This window comes from Eriocheir sinensis, unplaced genomic scaffold (assembly GCF_024679095.1).
Source record: "Eriocheir sinensis breed Jianghai 21 unplaced genomic scaffold, ASM2467909v1 Scaffold722, whole genome shotgun sequence".
In the NCBI taxonomy this organism is placed as follows: Eukaryota; Metazoa; Arthropoda; class Malacostraca; order Decapoda; family Varunidae; genus Eriocheir; species Eriocheir sinensis.
The window spans coordinates 13,154-32,139 of record NW_026112079.1 but is presented as its reverse complement, the minus strand read 5'-3'; the positions used below and the strand labels follow the sequence as shown (position 1 = coordinate 32,139).

The 18,986-nt window shown below is 42.4% G+C and overlaps 1 long non-coding RNA gene across 1 annotated transcript in view; it reads left to right on the top strand.

Annotated features, from left to right (window-relative positions):
• Window positions 1–7,700, top strand: part of LOC126994115 (uncharacterized) — a 59,165-nt gene extending 51,465 nt beyond the window's left edge. Inside the window, exon 3 of the long non-coding RNA XR_007748808.1 lies at window positions 7,601–7,700. This is a non-coding gene — a long non-coding RNA (uncharacterized LOC126994115). The remainder of the gene's footprint in view (window positions 1–7,600) is intronic.
• The last annotated feature ends 11,286 nt before the right edge of the window (window positions 7,701–18,986 follow it).

Below are 18,986 nucleotides of genomic sequence, written 5' to 3'. Positions count from 1 at the left end.
GGGACAACTTACCAACGAGGAAGTCACAAAACAGGCGTAAAGAGAAACGTTAATATTTTATACGGAAAGTCTAGACTATGCAAACAAACATTCAAATAATATAACACGTTCGTAACTGTGTTTATTTTAATATTTGATAAGCTCATAGCGTTCGCTGATAAAAATTGCTCTGAAAAATTTATATTTGAGTAGTAGTCCACGCTATAGCCTTTGATGCCCTTTATATAATGTTTGGTTAAGTTCTCGGCGGGCAGAAAATAGTCTCGGTGATTTACAACGCACTAATGAATGCCCTGGACCTTCACCACAACAGAGACATATACAGCAGCGATAACAACACCAACCACCACCACCACCACCACCACCATCAGCATAACAGTAACGACCCCTCCTCCCCCCCCCCCCCACCACTATTATCATCGCAGCAACAACAATAACAACATGTACTACTCCTACCACCACCACCACCACCACCACCTCCATTACCGCTACAAAAAACAATAATAACAACAACAGTATAACTACCGCCACCACCACCACCACCACCACCAACAACAACAACAACAACAACAACAACAACAACAACTACTACTACTACTACTACTACTACTACTACTACTACTACTACTACTACTACTACTCCCTTTCTTCTGATGTCAACGGTAGCAGACAATCCATTCCTACACTTTCAGAACCGCCATGACGTCTTAGATCGCTTTTCCTTTATTCTTTTTAGCTTCCCATATCCTTCGTTCCCCTTCCAAGACTATGAACGGATGACAGCGGCGCGGAGGGGAGTAAGAGGTTCAGGATCCTTTTTCTTAGGCGAAGCAATGTGATGTTCTTTTACTGGTGAGGCGCTTCCTTCGGCTCCCCTCTGCGGCACATTCTTCATCCCTTCTGTATGCAAGTTTTCTTTTTTTCGTTGTCCTCCCTCAGATCCTTCCTTCCGCCACTCTCGTCCGGTCCGCTCCTTAGTAATCTGTCAGGAAGGGGATGAACTGACCACTGTTGTTCTTTGCTCTTCTGCTTTTCTTTTGAGTATTTTTCCTTTTGTTTTCTCGTGTTTCCTTCCCTTCCGTGTTTTCTCTCTTTCATACTTTCACATTTTTCTTCTTTTTCCTCTCTTTTCTATTTCTTCCTTTCTCTGTCTGGCTTTCTTTATTAAATTCTTTCTTTCTTTCTGCGTCTTTCTTTCTCTTTCTTTCTTTCGTTCTTTCTTTTTCTTCCTTCTTGTTTGTTGTGATTTGTCCTTTATTGACATTCTCATACTTCGCGTTTTCATCCTTTCCTCAATTTTTCTTTCCTGTGTGTGTGTTTCCTGCCTGCCTGCCTGCGTGCCTGTATGTCTGTCTATCTTCCTGTCTCTCTGTCGGCCTGTCTGTCTGTCTGGTAATCTTTTTCGTTTCTGATTTTGTCTTTACGCAATTCAGATGAAAACGTTTCTGACTTTTGCTGAACTGGACTGTTTGGTATTGCACATGGAAGACAAAACACTATATAGTCAGCACTCCTCAAAAAAGATCTGCCAGTCCACACACCTCTATAAGAAGTCAATTTCGATATATAAAAGGAAACAAGAAATATTACACAAGTTTACCATGCAACCAATCGGCCATGGAAACAAATGAAACAACAAGAGTGCGTGGGACTAAGAGAAAACTGGCAGGGCGTGTATTGGAAAAGGTGCAGGGCAACGACTGAATGACACGTATCAGAAAATCCCTGGAAAACAAGGAGAAAACATTCACTTTTATGCCGGGGAGCGAAGGTAAACATTTACAGCCGGGGGGGCGGGGGACCTTTTACTCCCAGGTCACTCATGCAGCTTCCAGTCCTTTCCCTCTCCTTGTAACTCGGAATATTTCACCTGGCGATAAAAGGCGAGAGGGCGGGAGTTGATTGACATGGGGCGAGGCGAGACGTGAATCGAAGAAGCGTAAGTGTGTCGGTGACGTGAACATTACGATTGGTGATTTGGTGATTGGAGGTGGTGATTGCCTGGCCTGTCTGCGGTGCTGTCGGCTAATGTCACTAACTGAGGTATTTCGTGTGTTCCTTTGATGTATATTTGTACGTGGGAGGTGATAGTGTGTGTGTGTGTGTGTGTGTGTGTGTGTGTGTGTGTACGTGTCTGTGAGGTAGATAGATTGATAGATAGGAAGAGTAAAAGAGAGAGAAAGAGAGAGGAAGAGAGACTGACTGACTGACTGAAGTGGTTGGCATAGAGAGAGAGAGAGAGAGAGAGAGAAAGAAGAGAGAGACTGAGTGACTGAAGTGTTTGATATGGAAAGAGTAAAAGGGAGCAAGAGAAAGAGAGTGAGCGACAGAAGGAATGAGTGATGGCCCACCAGATTGATAGATGTAACTCAAACATTGCTTCGCGGATGAAGTGGGGACGCGATCCTTATGTCTAAACCAGCCAACCAGCCAGCTGCGTCCATCACCTGCTCTCCCTTGCGTTCCCATCCCTCGCCCATCATACACGCCGTCATTTTTCTCACCCAGTCCAAAGCCTCCACTGCCACTACCTCGATCACATGCCTTACTTTTCGTGTGAGTATCAACGTCCCCTCCTCCTTTTTCCCATATAGACTTACACTTGGGTTCCCTTCCTGTATTTCGATGTTCTGTGCTCCGACCATATTTGTGTTTGCGCATAAGATGAGAAACTTGTCAGCATTCCTCAAAAAAGATCTATAATATTTGTCTTTGCTGGTATTTTCGTTGTTTTTATGCCATTTTTTTTCCTGCTCCGTATTGTCTCATATTCATAAAACATAATGCCTCCAAAAAGGACTCTCTGTAACTCCAACGAAAATTTTTGTATTTGTATTTTCGTTGTTTTTATGCCAGTTATTTTTTTTCCTGCTCCGTATAAAGTCTCATATTCATAAAACATAATGCATCCAAAAAGGACTCTGTAATTCCAACGATTTTTTTTGTATTTGTATTTTTTTGTTGTTGTTGTTGCTCCATACAAGCCTCATATTCATAAAACATACAGCTATACACTCTTCTATATGAGCAGTGATTAGCGGGCATTTGTTCCTCACTTATTTTTTTGTTTTGCCCTTGAGCTGCTTCATTTACTGTAATAACAAAAAAAAAGGGGGCTCTTTATCCATACATCCATATCTAGGGTAGGCGGTGGCCGAGCTGGTAGCGTACTGGACCAACATTCGCCGCGTGATGGACGACGCGGGTTCGAATCCTCACGCTACCACTCGGATTTTTCAGTCACCGCCGAGTGGCTTAAAACTACCCACATGCTGTCCTGAAGACCACCCATCAACCCGGACTCTAGAGGAAGCCGTCCAAGGGAATCAAGAACGAGTTCCCGGGGGCAGCATGAGCCAATGCAAGATGGCGCCACTATAAACACTCGCCTGCGCCAGAACGGGCTGGGCCGACCATCAGGCCCCACCTGGAAGAAGCCTTGGGCCGACCATCAGGCCCCACCGGGAAGATGCCTACCGGCACAATAGGCAACAACGTAAAAAAAAAAAAAAAAAAAAACTATTTTTTATACATTTTATTTTTTACAGTGAAGGACGTAACTAAAGGGCAAAAATAAATGGAAACAAAAAAGCGTCTATCGTGCATCTACTCTCCTTGGAAATACAACGTTGCAGATCGCTACGCAGTTTCTAGTAGTTTTCTTGAGCCTACGCTACAAATTCTGATAAACGGAATGAAAGTCTCGGTGGATCTCCTGCCATATTTAGTGCCTGACTTATTCAGCAGAAAGATAGATTTTCAGCAAGATTTTCACCAGAGTGTCGTTAACTTTTCCATGGTTACAAGACAGTGTTCTACGGACGGAGCGTTAACTTTGTAGGGACGCGGTAAAGTCTACGGACATATCCAGCCACGTTTACATTACTCAGAGGCTTCTATAAGAACATAAAACCATAATGAGTCTGCAAGAGGCCGGTGTACAAGGCAGCTCCTGTGAACCTAACCCCACGTAGAACCACTATCCACTTCCCTGATTGACAATGCATACACCCCGATATTATTTCTTCCACTCTCCCCTTCTTGAACTGTCTGCCTTGTCTGAAACTTGAGGTGAGACAAATAATATAAAAACAAGTAGTACGAGTGTATTTGTGATTGTCAGACAAGCACCATGAGAGTCAGACGGAAATCCAGCCAGTCAGGGGAAGGCTTATGAGCACAACCAAAGCACAAGAGGAACATTTCGTTGTGATACGTTACAGTCTGTCGGGGAAGACGTTACTCATCCTTCTTCTTTTCAATTTCCTCTTCCTATTCTTCCTCCTCCTTCCCTCCTACTACCCTCTCCTGCTCCTACACCTCCATCTCCTTCCCTCTACTCTTCCTCTTTCTCTCCCCTCAATCCATTCTCCACCACCACCACCTCCACCTCCATCGGGTCTTTCTCCTTATATTGGCCACATACTTTTTCGCTTCCGCCGTCTCGGTCTTATGAGCCTTGATGACATACGAGGCTTGATGACAGTAAGGCGTGAGCGAGGCAGGGGGTTGAGGTGTGTCCGTGGCGGCTGCGACATTTTCACTTTTTGTTCGACGACCTTGAGGAGGGTGGGAAATTTAGTTTGAGAATAATGTGTGTGTGTGTGTGTGTGTGTGTGTGTGTGTGTGTGTGTGTGTGTGTGTGTGTGTGTGTGTGTGTGTGTGTTAAGGCTTTCCTCTGTCTCCAGGTAGATTATCAGGCCTCTACATCATGGCACTGTTTATGTATTTCCATGGTACTGTTGACATTTCCACGGCACTGTTGGCTTTCGCTGGCCTTGAACAGGGTAATGAGAAGTTTAATGTCCATTTACAGACTTGACGTTTGAGCCTCAGTTATTAAAGCATCAATCTCAGCTTCACGCGTTGTAGTTGGGCACAGAACGAACATAGGCAGAGTAGTTGGAGTTCGTTTGGTTATTCGTGATGTTGCTCATTGCGAATCTTGTGCAGGGTAAACTATAGAAGAAGAAAAGAAATAGGCATGTTGGGAAATCTAAAAAACGTGGTCAGATAGCAGCTTAGCGGATGAGAAATTTATAGAAAAAAAAATCCGGCTACTTTTCTGTTTTATACAACGATCACAAATAAGAGAAACACAAACAACTTACAGGATGAGAAAGAAATCGACGGCAAAACAAAACAAAACAAAACAAAACAATCCAACTACTTTTAAATTTTATACTAGGATCACAAACACCGAATCCCCAGGGCAGACTCCAGCAAAGTGATCAGGGCGGTATGATTAACGTTAGGTGAACCAAACAAGAAGAAAAACAGTGAGGCTGAGAGGTGTTAAAAACGTGGTCAGATAGCAACTTTCCGGCTGAGAAATCGACGGGGAAATATAGAAAAAAAACTGCTACTATTTTATCTTATACAATGATCACAAACAAGAGAAACACACTAACAACTTACCGGATGAGAAATCGATCTCCCTCCGCCTCACCCCCTCAAAAAAAGAAAAGAATCCGTGTACTTTTCTATTTTACACAAAGATTAGACACCAAATCTTATACAACGATCACAAAGAAGAGAAACAAAAACAATTTACCTGATGAAAATCGATCTCCCCGCCTCCCCCACCAAAAAAAAAAAAAAAAAGAATCCGTGTACTTTTCTATTTTACACAAAGATTAGACACCAAATCTTATACAACGATCACAAAGAACAGAAACAAAAAAACAATTTACCGGATGAAAAATCGATCTCCCCCCGCCTCCCCCCCCCCAAAAAAAAAAAAATAAGTAAAGAAAGAATCCGTGTACTTTTCTATTTTACACAAAGATTAGACACCAAATCTTATACAACGATCACAAAGAAGAGAAACAAAAAAACAACTTACCGGATGATAAATCGATCCCCCTCCGCCTCCCCCCCCCACTAAAAAAAAAGAATGTGTACTTCTCTATTTTACACAGAGATTAGACACCAAATCTTATACAACGATCACAAACAAGAGAAACAAAAACAACAACTTACCGGATGAAATCGATCTCCCCAGCCTCCCTCCCCCAAAAAAAAAGAATCTGTGTACTCTTCTACAAAACGATCACACACACCAAATCCTCAGGGCAGACTCTTACAAAACGATCAGGGCTATATAATTAACGGTTGACATGGTTCATTTTTTGGCTTAGTCGCTGCTGCTGCCTCCTCGTTCATCCTCTCGCCCTACCCCGCCCCGCCGTGCTCTCAGAAGCCCAATAAAGCTTCCGAGAGTGTGTGGTAACAGCACATAAACCTGAGATTAATGGTGTCTGCGGCGCGTCTGAAGAGAAAGGGTCATGGGGAAAGATTGAGGCAGACACACACACACACTCACACAGACACACGCACACTTTCAATCTCTTTCTTCCTCTATTTTTTTTTTATCCCCGCCTATAGCGCAGGTAGGCTTTCTTCAGGCAATTTTTTTTTATAGTGGCGCCAGATACGCTTGGCTCATGTTGCCTCCCAGAACTCATTCTTGATTCACTGGACGGTTTCTTCTAGAGTTCGGGTTGATGGGTGGTCTTCTGGACGGCATGTGGGTAGTCTTAGGCCACTCGGCGGTGACTGAAAAATCCCAGGTGGTAGCGTGGGAATTCGAACCGACGTTGTCCATGGCGTGGTGAATGTGAGCCCAGCACGCTAACCACTCAGCCACCGCCTATCTGTATTTCTCTCTCCCTGATTGTTTGTCTACATCTTTCTCTCCTGTCTACCGTTTTTCCACACACTTTCAATCTCTCTCTCTATCTGTATTTCTCTCTCTCTCTCTCTCTCTCTCTCTCTCTCTCTCTCTCTCTCTCTCTCTCTCTCTCTCTCTCTCTCTCTCTCTCTCTCTCTCTCTCTCTCTCTCTCTCTCTCTCTCTCTCTCTCTCTCTCTCTCTCTCTCTCTCTCTCTCTCTCTCTCTCTCTCTCTCTCTCTCTCTCTCTCCCGTCCACCGTTTTTCTTCTCCGTCCTCCTCTCCTCCGTTTTCCAGGCCAGTTCTTGCACTTACTCGCAATTACGCGCCTCACCGTCTCACTCTCCTTTTCCTTCATTATCCTTCTCCCCCCTTTGCTCATACCCTAATATCCTCCTTCTCCGCCTCACCCCACCTGCTACCACCTCAACTTCCCACAGACTTCCCCCTTCTCTCCCTTTTCCCCTTGGTTACCCACCCTCTCTCGTAACTGATGGCCTCGCTTGTCTTATTATTATCATCAGTGGTAGTAATAGAAGTAGTAGTGGTGGTGGAGATAGTAGTAGTAGTAGTAGTAGTAGTAGTAGTAGTAGTAGTAGGACAGGTCTCACAGGCGTTTCAATTAGGTTCTGTTTAGTGCCTCCCGTGTCCATTTTCGAAGCAAGCGTTACGTAAACATATTAATTTCGTCACACCATCTGCTGAGTCTGTCTTCCCTTGCGGCTTTTTATGACAGTTATTTCCCAGCCTGTCACTCTTTCTGTCCATTTTCGTGTTTCCTACATATATGTCCTGAGCACTGACATTTGGTGATCTTAATTGGATTTATTATTTTACTTCTGTCTGTTCTATTTTCATTCTCATCTTTTTGTCCATTATTGTGATTTCCAGCATTGATCTCTTTGCTCATTTGTCAATTTCCTTTCCAGAGATTCGGTGAATGTTCTCGTCTCCGATCCAGATGCCATGACGAGGAGAACGCACTGATTGTAAACAAGCCTTCTCTTCAGGCACAACGAAGGTATGGGTTTCATGTTTATTCCTATATTTGCCTAGTGGAACTTTTTGAAAACATCCTCAAAGCGAGCAGTTTAGGGGATATGGTATCTCTCTGCCTAACTCTCTTTCTTATATGAAGACTTCCCGGTATTCGTATGAAGTTTAATAGTCGGTGTTTTGTCTTTATTTAAGTAGTTAATTGATTTCCACGATGCCCTGTTGTCCAATCGCAGTCAGGACTTCTGCAGTTTCCACGAGTCAACGGCGTTTTCGTAGCGGTTTTCTGTACTCTATTCTGCTCTCTATTCCTTGATTTATATAAGCTTTCCAGCATCAGTAACTGGAGAGTGTTATTGTTTGCTTCGCTATGGCACGCTCGCCTCGTCTCTGGCTGATGTAGTCCGTAGTCAGTGTTTACTCTGCTGTCATCTCATCCTGTTTTGGTGTCGCTGGTAATGCTATGCTCCAACTTTTCCGACGCACATCCCCGGCCTGGTCCTATCTCTCCCTCAATCTCCTCATCTCGCCATTTCCCTTCAGGTTTCCCTCGCCTATATATTTTTTTTCTCGCATTTTTCAGCCTCCCTCTTTCCTTCCCCTCGCGTTTCTCCCTTCACCCTTTCTCTCTTCGTTCCTTCCAATCCGGCGTCCCGTCACAGCGCAATCCTGAAGATCCGAGAAATTTCATCAGCGAATGCGAGATAGGAAGCGCAAGGCTGAGGTCACCCGTCCACCCGTGCGACTGACTGGAGGCTTTAGTGCAGCGGACAGTATTAGTCTTATTCCCTGGCTCAGTGAGGGGTCTATTGTCACGTTCGTATCCCGTCCAGAGAACGTTATTCTCGGCGTTTCCTCGATTTCGTTTCGCACTCACTGTTGCGTGTGAGCCTGAGTAAAGCTGCACACACACACACACACACACACACACACACACACACACACACACACACACACACACACACACACACAGACACACAAGCAGAGAGAGAGAGAGAGAGAGAGAGAGAGAGAGAGAGAGAGAGAGAGAGAGAGAGAGAGAGAGAGAGAGAGAGAGAGAGAGAGAGAGAGAGAGAGACCAAATTTCAGTAAGCCACAAGTTAGGATGCCCCTGTCATTAGTGTGTCATCACGTGCATCAAGCCAGCCATTCCATTAGGGGAACGTGCTGCCCTTCCCCCTCACAGATCTACCAACCCTCTAACCCATCCCCCTAACAGGCCTACCAACCCCCTAACCCTTTCCCCTACCAGGCCTACCAACCTTCCCAACCTTTCTCTCTCCCCCCACACACAAAAAAAAAAAACTCCTCTTCTTTTCGTCGCAATCTGGTTCATCATTATCCCTCACATTGCATGACCTCTTTCCTCTTCTGTGTCTCGTTCTGTGTAAGCATCTTTTTAATTTTGTCTGTCTGTGTTTGTCTGAGTCTTACATCTTAACATTTGAGTTACATTGATACATGTCCCTCCGTCATTACCATCACTACCACACCACAAGCTCAACTAAGAGACGGTGGTCGAAGGAGAATGCAGATTCGAGTCCCGCCCGCCGCTGTATACAAGCTAGCAATTTTTCAGTCACCGCTGAGTGGCCTAAGACTACCCACGTGCTGTCCTGAACCCCAACTATTAACCCTAACTCTAGATTCTCGTTAAAGAAAAGAGGTTAAAAAATCAGTTCCGGGGGCAGCATGAACCAAGCAAGATGGCGCTTCTATAAACGCTTGCCTGCGCCACAACGGGCCTACCAAGCAAGCCTAACGGTGCCATGGGCGAGACATAAAAACAAACAAACACTTCTACGTAAGCAATTCAGGAGCAGTAAGTAGCGGGCTTATTTTTTCATTATTGTTTTCTTTTTTTTTTACGCCCTTGAACTGTCTCCTCTGCTGTAAAAAAACAAAAAACAAACCAAAAAAAAGCATCAAGACAGTTGGTAAGAATGAGATCCGTCATTGCTGCCACCACCACCTGAGTTACCGTCACCCTCCACCTCCACCAACAATAATAACAACATCATTCCTAACAACATCACCGCCGTCACCATCACCATCATCAACGACACTTTAACTCTCATTGCCGCTGCACACGAGGTAATGGACGCTTCTGACCCTCATATAATTTCCAACAGTGCTGCAGAAGCGACGCAAATACAAACGGCTCACGCACTTTTGCAATGAATAGCTAGAAATGTGTGGAAATATGCGCACGCTTATGGATGCCTCGTTTTTTTTGATGGCGTGGAGAAATGAAGGGAAGGTGGAGGGAGGGTCGAAGGTGGAGGGTCGAGGGAAGGGGAGTATAGCGTTGAAAAAGGTGGTGTTTTTGTTGGTTCGAGGGGCGAGGGTTTTCTAGTGTGGCGTATTCATTTCTGGAGCATGTTTTGGGGGGAACGAGCTTGTATGACGTATGATATGTGTGGGCGATAAGATTCTTCCTCATCGTGGGATTTTTGTGGCGTCTGGGAGTGTTGAGGTGTGTGTGTGTGTGTGTGTGTGTGTGTGTGTGTGTGTGTGTGTGTGTGTGTGTGTGTGTGTGTGTGTGTGTGTGTGTGTTTGTTGGTTGCATTTTACTGAATTTGAGTCATTTTGTATTTTTATCTGCATATTCATATTTATCTTAGTATTATGTTTGTTTGTGTGTGTGTGTGTGTGTGTGTGTGTGTGTGTGTGTGTGTGTGTGTGTGTGTGTGTGTGTGTGTGTGTGTGTGTGTGTGTATTTAGTTGCAATTTACTGAATTTGAGTCATTTTTTGTATTTTTCTATCTACATATTCATATTTATCTTAGTATTATGTGTTTTTTGGTGTGTGTGTGTGAGAGAGAGAGAGAGAGAGAGAGAGAGAGAGAGAGAGAGAGAGAGAGAGAGAGAGAGAGAGAGAGAGAGAGAGAGAGAGAGAGAGAGAGAGAGAGAGAGAGAGAGAGAGAGAGAGAGAGAGAGAGAGAGAGAGGTCCTTCAGTCTTTCATTCGTTCCGTCTTCTTTTTATCCCGCACCCTTCCATTATTCGCACTTCAATTTTCATCTCCCCTTCGTTTACTTTTCTTTCTCTTATCAATTCGTCCTCTGGTCTTCATCAGTCAGCCCTCCTACTGCCGCTATACATCAGTGCCTGTTGCGCTATATATCTCTCTCTAGTTTTTGCTTATGGTGTTACCTAGTCGCTTCTGTATTTGCATCCTCTCATTCGTTTCATCCTCTCTCGTTAGCTCGTGAAAAGTAGCAACTGTATTTCACTTCCTAATTCCGTATCACCTGACTTCTTCATATCCTGGCTCTTCCTTCTCCTCCTTTTGTGCCTCCTCATTTTCCTCCTCCTCCTCCTCCAGTTTCTCCTTGTCTTCTCCCTCCCAATTCTGCGCCTGTCCTTCCTCCTTCTGAGTCCACTCCATTTCCACTTCCATTTCCCACACACGGCTAGGAGTCTTGTAGCACGGGCCTGAAACGAACCTGCCTCCCTCGGCCTGTCTCAGCTGACATCGGTGAGGGACAGCCGGGGCCCGAAGGTGGTGGTGCTGGCCGGCGGGAATATGGAGGAGGAGGAGGAGGAGGAGGAGGAGTGCAAGAGGGACAAGAGGAAGCAAGGAGGAGACACAGGGTATGAGATTCAAGAGGCGGTGGTGGTGGTGGTGGTGGTGGTGAGATGGGAATGAGAAAGCGGATAGTAATTTAGAAGAAGAGGCAAAAGGAAAAAGTGGATAAGGGGGAGGAAACGTGGACACATGGACAGCCAGGCAACAGAAAGTCATTTGGCCTTGTCGAGGTTACCCGCTCTAGTGATTTAATTTCGACAGGCACTTCATGTTTGTAGGGCAAATGAAAGCACTTAATTCGTTTGGTAATCTTTTTTTTTTTTTTCTTTTACTGCAGAGGAGACAGTGCAAGGGCGTAATAAAGAAGAAGAAAATAATATGAAAAAAAAGCTCGCTACTTACTGCTCCTAAAATTGCAAGGAAGTGGCGGCCTATGCGATCTTTAAAGGAACTAACTGTTTCTGCGCTTACTACTTCTGCCGGAAGGTTGTTGTACTAGCGGATGACTCGGTTTGAAGAGGAACTCCTGCCAATGTCTATGTTACATCGCCTTTCCTGAATAGATAGGCCGTTATACCTATCCTTTGCTATGGACTAGAAGACGTCGCTGATGATATGACGGAATTGAAAGAAACCAGTAGATGACATCCAGGGCCGTATTACTAAACATTTTGTCGCTTAAGTTCACCTATTTGACAAGGCTTTTCTGGGACTTTTGGGCATTTCCAGGAGTAGTTTTTTGACCTGATGGTAGTTTGTCCCTTCTTCTGTACCATGAACCTAAAAAAACACTCATTAGAACTTAATTGCCTCCCTCTTTGACCTTTAGAAATAGCTGATGTTAGAAGCGAAAGTGTCTTATAATACCAACCCCAGAGTGATACATTGCTCATGCCGCGTCAGGATATGAGGTCAAGGAGACGTGAAATAGATCTTGCTTTGGCTCGTGCGGTGGTGCCTGTAGAGTTTGAACCGCCTAATGGATAATGGACACAAGGACTTCACTGATGAATTAAAGCCTTATAGAAACACACCAGCCATAGTGACACCTCTTGCCACGTCAGGACATGAAGCCAGATGACGTGAAAGGGATCTTGCGCGAGACGTCTGATGGGTAACAGACATGAGAACGTTGCTATGAGACTGAAAAAAACAAACAACTACTACAACCTCCTGAGAGATACTATGTTCCTCATCCCGCGTCAGGATATGAGTTCAAGAGGACGTGAAATTGATCTTGCCTTGGCTCAGTGCTCGCCGTCTCCTGGAGTGTGTCACAAGTCTTGCAGGAAATTACTACCGTGGACAATTTATTTTATCCGTATCAAGCCGCCGTTCCTTCGTCTCGGCCAGCGCAGACCGCCTGATCGTATCGCCCGTGACTCGATAAGTGCGCCGGCGTCCATGAGTCAGCGCGTAAAGTTCGGTGACCAACGCGGAGAAGTTGAAGTTTAGGGCCATAAGGTGCGCCTCTTATCGGAAGGGACGGAAAAGCTATGGACGCTGAATAGAAAGGCACCGGATTTGGAAAGCATTGGAGGTACTGAAGAATTATAAGAGCGTTGATATAGGTGTTTTTTTCTTCATTTATGTGCACGCGTTTGTAATTATCGGAAGGCACTGATCGAGAAGCTATAGGCCCTTTGAAAAAAAAAATATTGTAAACGGAAAGTATTGAAGGACTGTGGAGCTTTAAAAATGATGTTGTTTATAATTATGTGCGCGTGTTGTTATTGTTTGGTTGCTCGTCGCTGTATCTTTTCTAGCAAAATTTGATCTTTGATATAGTTCGGTGACCAGAACTGAACGGCGTATTCTAGGTGTGGTCTTACAAATACTAAATATAATCTCTTCATAAGTTCGGGTGATTTATAATCAAAGTCTCTTGATATTAATCCTAACATCATATTGGCTTTTTTACTCGCTGCAGAACATTGATCACTCATTTTAAGAGTGTTACTGATAATGACACCAAGATCTTTTTCTTGTTTTACTTCGCTGAGCTCATGTCCTTGAATCTGATATTTAAAGTTAGGATTTTGTTCACCTATGTGCATTACGTTACATTTATCTGCGTTAAAACTCATTTGCCATTTTTCGCTCCAGTCGGCAAGTCTTATTAAGTCTGATTGAATCTTTTCGCAACTTTCATTGTTCATTACCGTACCTCCTAATTTGGTGTCGTCGGCGAATTTGGCTACTTTTGATAGAGTATCAGTTTCTAAGTCGTTCACGTAAATTATGAATAGTGTTGGCCCCAGGACCGATCCTTGGGGCACGCCACTGGTGACGGGTTGCCAATCCAATGCTTCACCATTAAGAACTACACGTTGTTCTCTGTCGGTGAGCCAGTCATGAATCCACACACATAGATGGTCGTTAATACCGTGGGAACGCAGTTTAGAAATAAGCCTAACGTGAGGAGCTTTATCAAACGCTTTCTGAAAATCTAGGTAAATTACGTCATATGGGCTTGGGGCGTCCCAACATGTATAAACATCATTGAAAAAAGTTAATAGGTTGGTAAGGCAAGACCGATTACTACGAAATCCGTGCTGACTATCAGTTATCATATCATTTGATTCAAGGAAAGTGATCATTTTATCCCTGATCATTTTTTCGAAGAGCTTAATTAGGACAGACGTAAGGCTGATAGGACGATAATTGCTGGCTTGTTTTTTTATCTCCTTTTTCAAAGATCGGGGTAATATTGACTTTTTTCCACTCGAGAGGCACACTGACCTGTGCTAATGACTTGTTGAATATTAATGTTATGGGTAATTCAACCTGTTGACTACATTCTCTCAACACGCGAGGATATAAATTGTTGGGGCCCGGAGATTTATTTGGATCTATTTTCTGCAGGTACGCACGCACTTCGCTGATATCAATTTCGGTCAATGCAAACTTATGTTCTTCAGGGCCTTGAAAAATTTTCTTCGGGGCTGGAATCGATGTCATGTTCTCTTTTGTAAATACGCTACTAAAGGTTGAATTTAGGACCGACGCCATGCCTTTATCATCACGAATCGTATTGCCACTTAATATTAGTGGGCCGATATTATTTTTAAGTTTTTTTGTTTCTTATGTAACTGAAAAATAACCTTGGATTTTTCTTGGCATCAAGTGAAATTTTCATATCATTTTCGCGTTTCTGTTTTCTGATTTTCCTTTCGCACTCTCTTTTGACATTGATGTAATTAGTATGATCCTGTGAATTATATGACAACTTATATTGCTTATACAGTTTTCTTTTTTCGACGATGATTTTTTGTAGGTAATTATTCATCCACAACGGTTTTTGATTATCAGTCCTTCGTGGCTTGAGTGGAATTAATTTATTTACACTTGCAGTGATTTGTGCAGTAAAACGATTATACATTTCTTGAACGCTGACGTTGTTGAGCAAATGATTCCAATTTACTGAAGCCAATTCTCTGTTTAGGTCCATAAAATTTTCTTTACTATAATTAGGTATTAAGAGCGAGTTTGCTCGTGCTTTTGTTTCAATATTTAAAACGCATCTGATTATGTTACGGTCACTGGTTGCAAATGGCTCGCCTACCTTACACGCGGTTATGAGGTGGCTGTCGGTCGTGAAGACTAAATCCAGAATGTTATTTCCTCGCGTCGGCGCGGTAACTGTTTGATAAAGAAATGTAACTTGCGCAAAATTTAATAATCTAGTTCCTTCCCTGTCCGCAGTTTGTGCAGACCAGTTAACAGAGAGGTTATTGAAGTATCGTGTACAGGCCCCTTGTTATCTCTCTCTACCCATGAGTATCTTTATGCACTGCCATAATTATTATAATCTGCAGCAGCACCAGCATAGTTATCGTCATTATCACCATCATCGTTGTCGTGACCCCAGATGAGCTTATTTTTCAATCTACTCTTTTTTTTAACATTTCCCAAGATTTTCCTGTGTAGTGATGAGTGCACAGCGACCGTCACACTGCCTGCTGGTGACGAGATCCTTAACAGCGTTGATTTCTTGCCTTGAACGTGTGACTTTATTCAAGTTTTTTGTCTCGGTGTTGATTCATCGTTTTCCTGATTCATCTTTCAGGACTTATTATTCAAGGCCATTTTTCTACTCTGAGTTAACACCACTCCATACATACGTAGTACATAAATGTCTGTGTATCTTTCTCCTGCATGAAAGGGATAATTTTTTGTTACATCCGTCATGTCCATTTTTCACCCAGCCGTTAATCTTCCTTTATTCTTCCATTACTGTTCCTGATATTTAGTTTCACCATATTTCTCATTCATAAAACCCTTTACGAGAGAAACGACGACTCTGGCAAGAGACGCTGTTTAGTAGCAGTGACCGCGGGAGGTGTTCGGGCCAGCCTTACCAAATTGTCGTACTCTCAACATTGCATTTATAATTTTTAGGCTCCAAAATTGTCGTAACCACACTAATAACGATAGAAAATTAAAGTTATCGTTAAAACTATTAAATATTGATTTTTTTTTTTTTTTTTTTTTTTTTTGCTAGAATTATCGGTCAGAATACGAAAATGCAATGCGATGAGTACGATAATTTGGCAACGCTGGTCCGGGCGGGGAGCCAGAGAACGGCTGCTTATTTAACTCTTCTGCTGCAGGTGCAAGTTATCGCCGCGACTGTTGTTAGTCGTTGCCATAACTTCTTCCTTTAAGGGTTTAGTGCTACTGTTTACGGCGAGAAAGAGCACCGATTCATCCTGGCGGCGAGGATCACACAGAGTGACTTGGGGAGCCGCAAGAATAATAATTATATTGAGCTACCCTTTGTGCCCGAGACTTTTCAATCGGTTGTTTTTTTCTATACCGTGTGTGTGTGTGTGTGTGTGTGTGTGTGTGTGTGTGTGTGTGTGTGTGTGTGTGTGTGTGTGTGTGTGTGCGTGTGCGCGCGCGCGTCCTTATCAACTACGTGTTACCAGATAATGTCTGTGATAGCGGAGACTAAACTAAACTTTGCAGACTTTTTTTTTATTTTCATTTATTTTTGGCCTTGAGCTACTTCCTTAAAAAAAAAAAAAAACTTGAGGCTGCTCGAAATACGTTAAAGATATGTATGGAAGTAACTGCGTTGAGGTCTCGTTATCGGCATGTTTTCGGCAGCACTATGACGTTGCTTACTTTTTTTACCACTTTGGGTCGAGAAAGATAGAAAGCAGACCGTTCCCAAAGCTAATAAATTGGCCCGTCGGATCGGGTTGCTGACACGATCCGAATCAGCGCTGATAACTAAGAGACGTTTGCGTGTTTGTGTGTGTGTGGGGGTAAGTAAGTAAGTAAGTAAATGTTTATTGCCAATACATTACAGGAACACAATGTTAGGTATTTAATACATTTCATAGTAGCATTGGCTAAGTCCGTCAAGCCGAATCCCGACAGACTTTATTTTTCTTCATATTTTTTGAAGGTTACAGTACGAACCTACTAGTTCAGGAGCCCATTGAAGTTTAATTGAAAAGTTGCGCCCAAAAGGTTTGACTGGTTTACCCGACTGTACATACAATAGAAATGTCTAAGAGGGATTTCTTAAGTTTCGCATTCCTGGGGTTTGGAAAAGGGACCCTTAAAAGGGGGCCCTTAAATTCCTTATAATTCAAACTTCTACGCCCATTCACAAAACTATGCATACATAACAGAAACACATAGTAAAGCACAATAATGCAACTTAAGAAAAAAAAATCAATGGCATTGCCATTTAAGAATGGTAATAATCATGGTAATTAATTCCTTATAATTCAAAAGTTGCGCCCAAAGTATTTTTTTGTTTCATAAGATTAGTATCCTTAGGTAGTATCTTAAAATGCAACTTAAGAACAAATCTGACCTGGCATTACCACTTAAGAAAGGTCAGAGGGCAAATATGAACCCTTAAGTCACCAAAAATTCAAAATATTTGTCCATCATTCATATTTGGTTTATAAGTTGTTTCTGTTGAGTAGTCATTGAGAATGCAACTTAAGAACAAAAAATCAATGGCATTACCATATAAGAATGGTAATAAATATGGCAATTAATTCCTTATAATTCAAATTTTGCGCCCAAATTATTTCTTCATTTCATAAGATTAGTATGCCTAGGTACTATCTTAAAATGCAACTTAAGAACAAATCTGACCTGGCATTATCATTTAAGAAAGGTCAGAGGTCAAATATGAATAATTATGAAATAATGAAAGATTTTGGATGCAAAATTTGAATTTTAAGGATTGGATTACCATAATTACTATCCTTCTTAAATGGTTATGCCATTGATTTTTTGTACTTAAGCTGCATTCTGAATGACTATTCAACAGTGTTACACTGTCCTATGTGTGTGGGGAAAGATTTTTTTAAATGAACACTACCATCTATACAATCGTAGTAACATGTATGAAAGCGATAACTATCATTGGGGAAAATGTTAGTGTGTAAAATAATTAGAGGAGGAAAGAAAGTACGAGCAAATGAAAAGGTTGTCCGCTGTTGTTGCGGTGCTTTTCTGTTAATCGTTCACTCAAGGGTTTGCTGCTATGAATGAGTCTTATGAAGCTTGAAGATATAAATCCAGTGTGAGTCAGTGTTTCGAGGATTTGGTGTATTGTGACGTGGGAGTCAAAAGGTGTTTCGTTGTGTTACGGCCGCCCACGCCCGTGAGCCCTCGCCCCTACTCCACGCCATCTATGTGTCAGAAGTGGCTTCAGGTGAAATACGTTCACCTCCCTCACCGCTGGTTTCACCCCTCTCAACAAGCATTGGGCCAACTGCTCGTTGCACCGGTGGTTGGCTGGAAGGCGTGGCTGTTGGGAGTGGCTCGGAGATGGCGGGAAAAAGTTGTATAAATAGAGACTTAACTAACTTAACCGTAACAGTTGGTTCGAGTGATGGAGGAGAGAAAGAGAGGTCGGAGCTTGCACGACAAAACTGACTTGACTTCTCCTACGAATCGCGAGTGATTATCATCTGTATATTTCTGTGGTTATTGTGAAGTGTTGGTGACACATGTATTTGTGACCTGATCTTTGGTGAATATTTTCTCCTAGTAATTTTGATTAACTCCTTCTTAGCCAACCCGTGTTAAGATCATGATACGGCAGACAATCCTGATATGGATGAGGGGGATGAATCAGAAGAGAGTGATTCTGAGTCTGAGGCTGATGATAATTAAAATTTCTCTGAATTATCTTGGATAGCATTATATTTTTTTTATGAAGTTGCTCATAACTCCTTATATGGAAATACAATGGATTTTTTTCTTTTTTAATATGTTAGCTTACAAAATTTATGGAATAAAGATTTTTTTGGGGTGCAAAATATTAATTATATATATGGAATGAATTACTACTATTGATACCCTTCTCAAATGATAGTGCCTTTGAATTTTTGTTCTTAAGTTGTATTCTGAATGACTATTCAGTAGAAACAGCTTATATACCAAATATGAATGATGGACATCTTTTTTGGTGGCCTAATGATTCATATTTTACTTCTGACCTTTCTTAAATGGTAATGCCAGGTCAGATTTGTTCTTAAGTTGCATTTTAAGATAGTACCTAGGCATACTAATCTTATGAAATAAAGAAATAATTTGGGCGCAAAATTTGAATTATAAGGAATTAATTATCATATTTATTACCATTCTTATATGGTAATGCCATTGATTTTTTGTTCTTAAGTTGCATTCTCAATGACTACTCAACAGAAACAACTTATAAACCAAATATGAATGATGGACAAATATTTTGAATTTTTGGTGACTTAAGGGTTCATATTTGCCCTCTGACCTTTCTTAAGTGGTAATGCC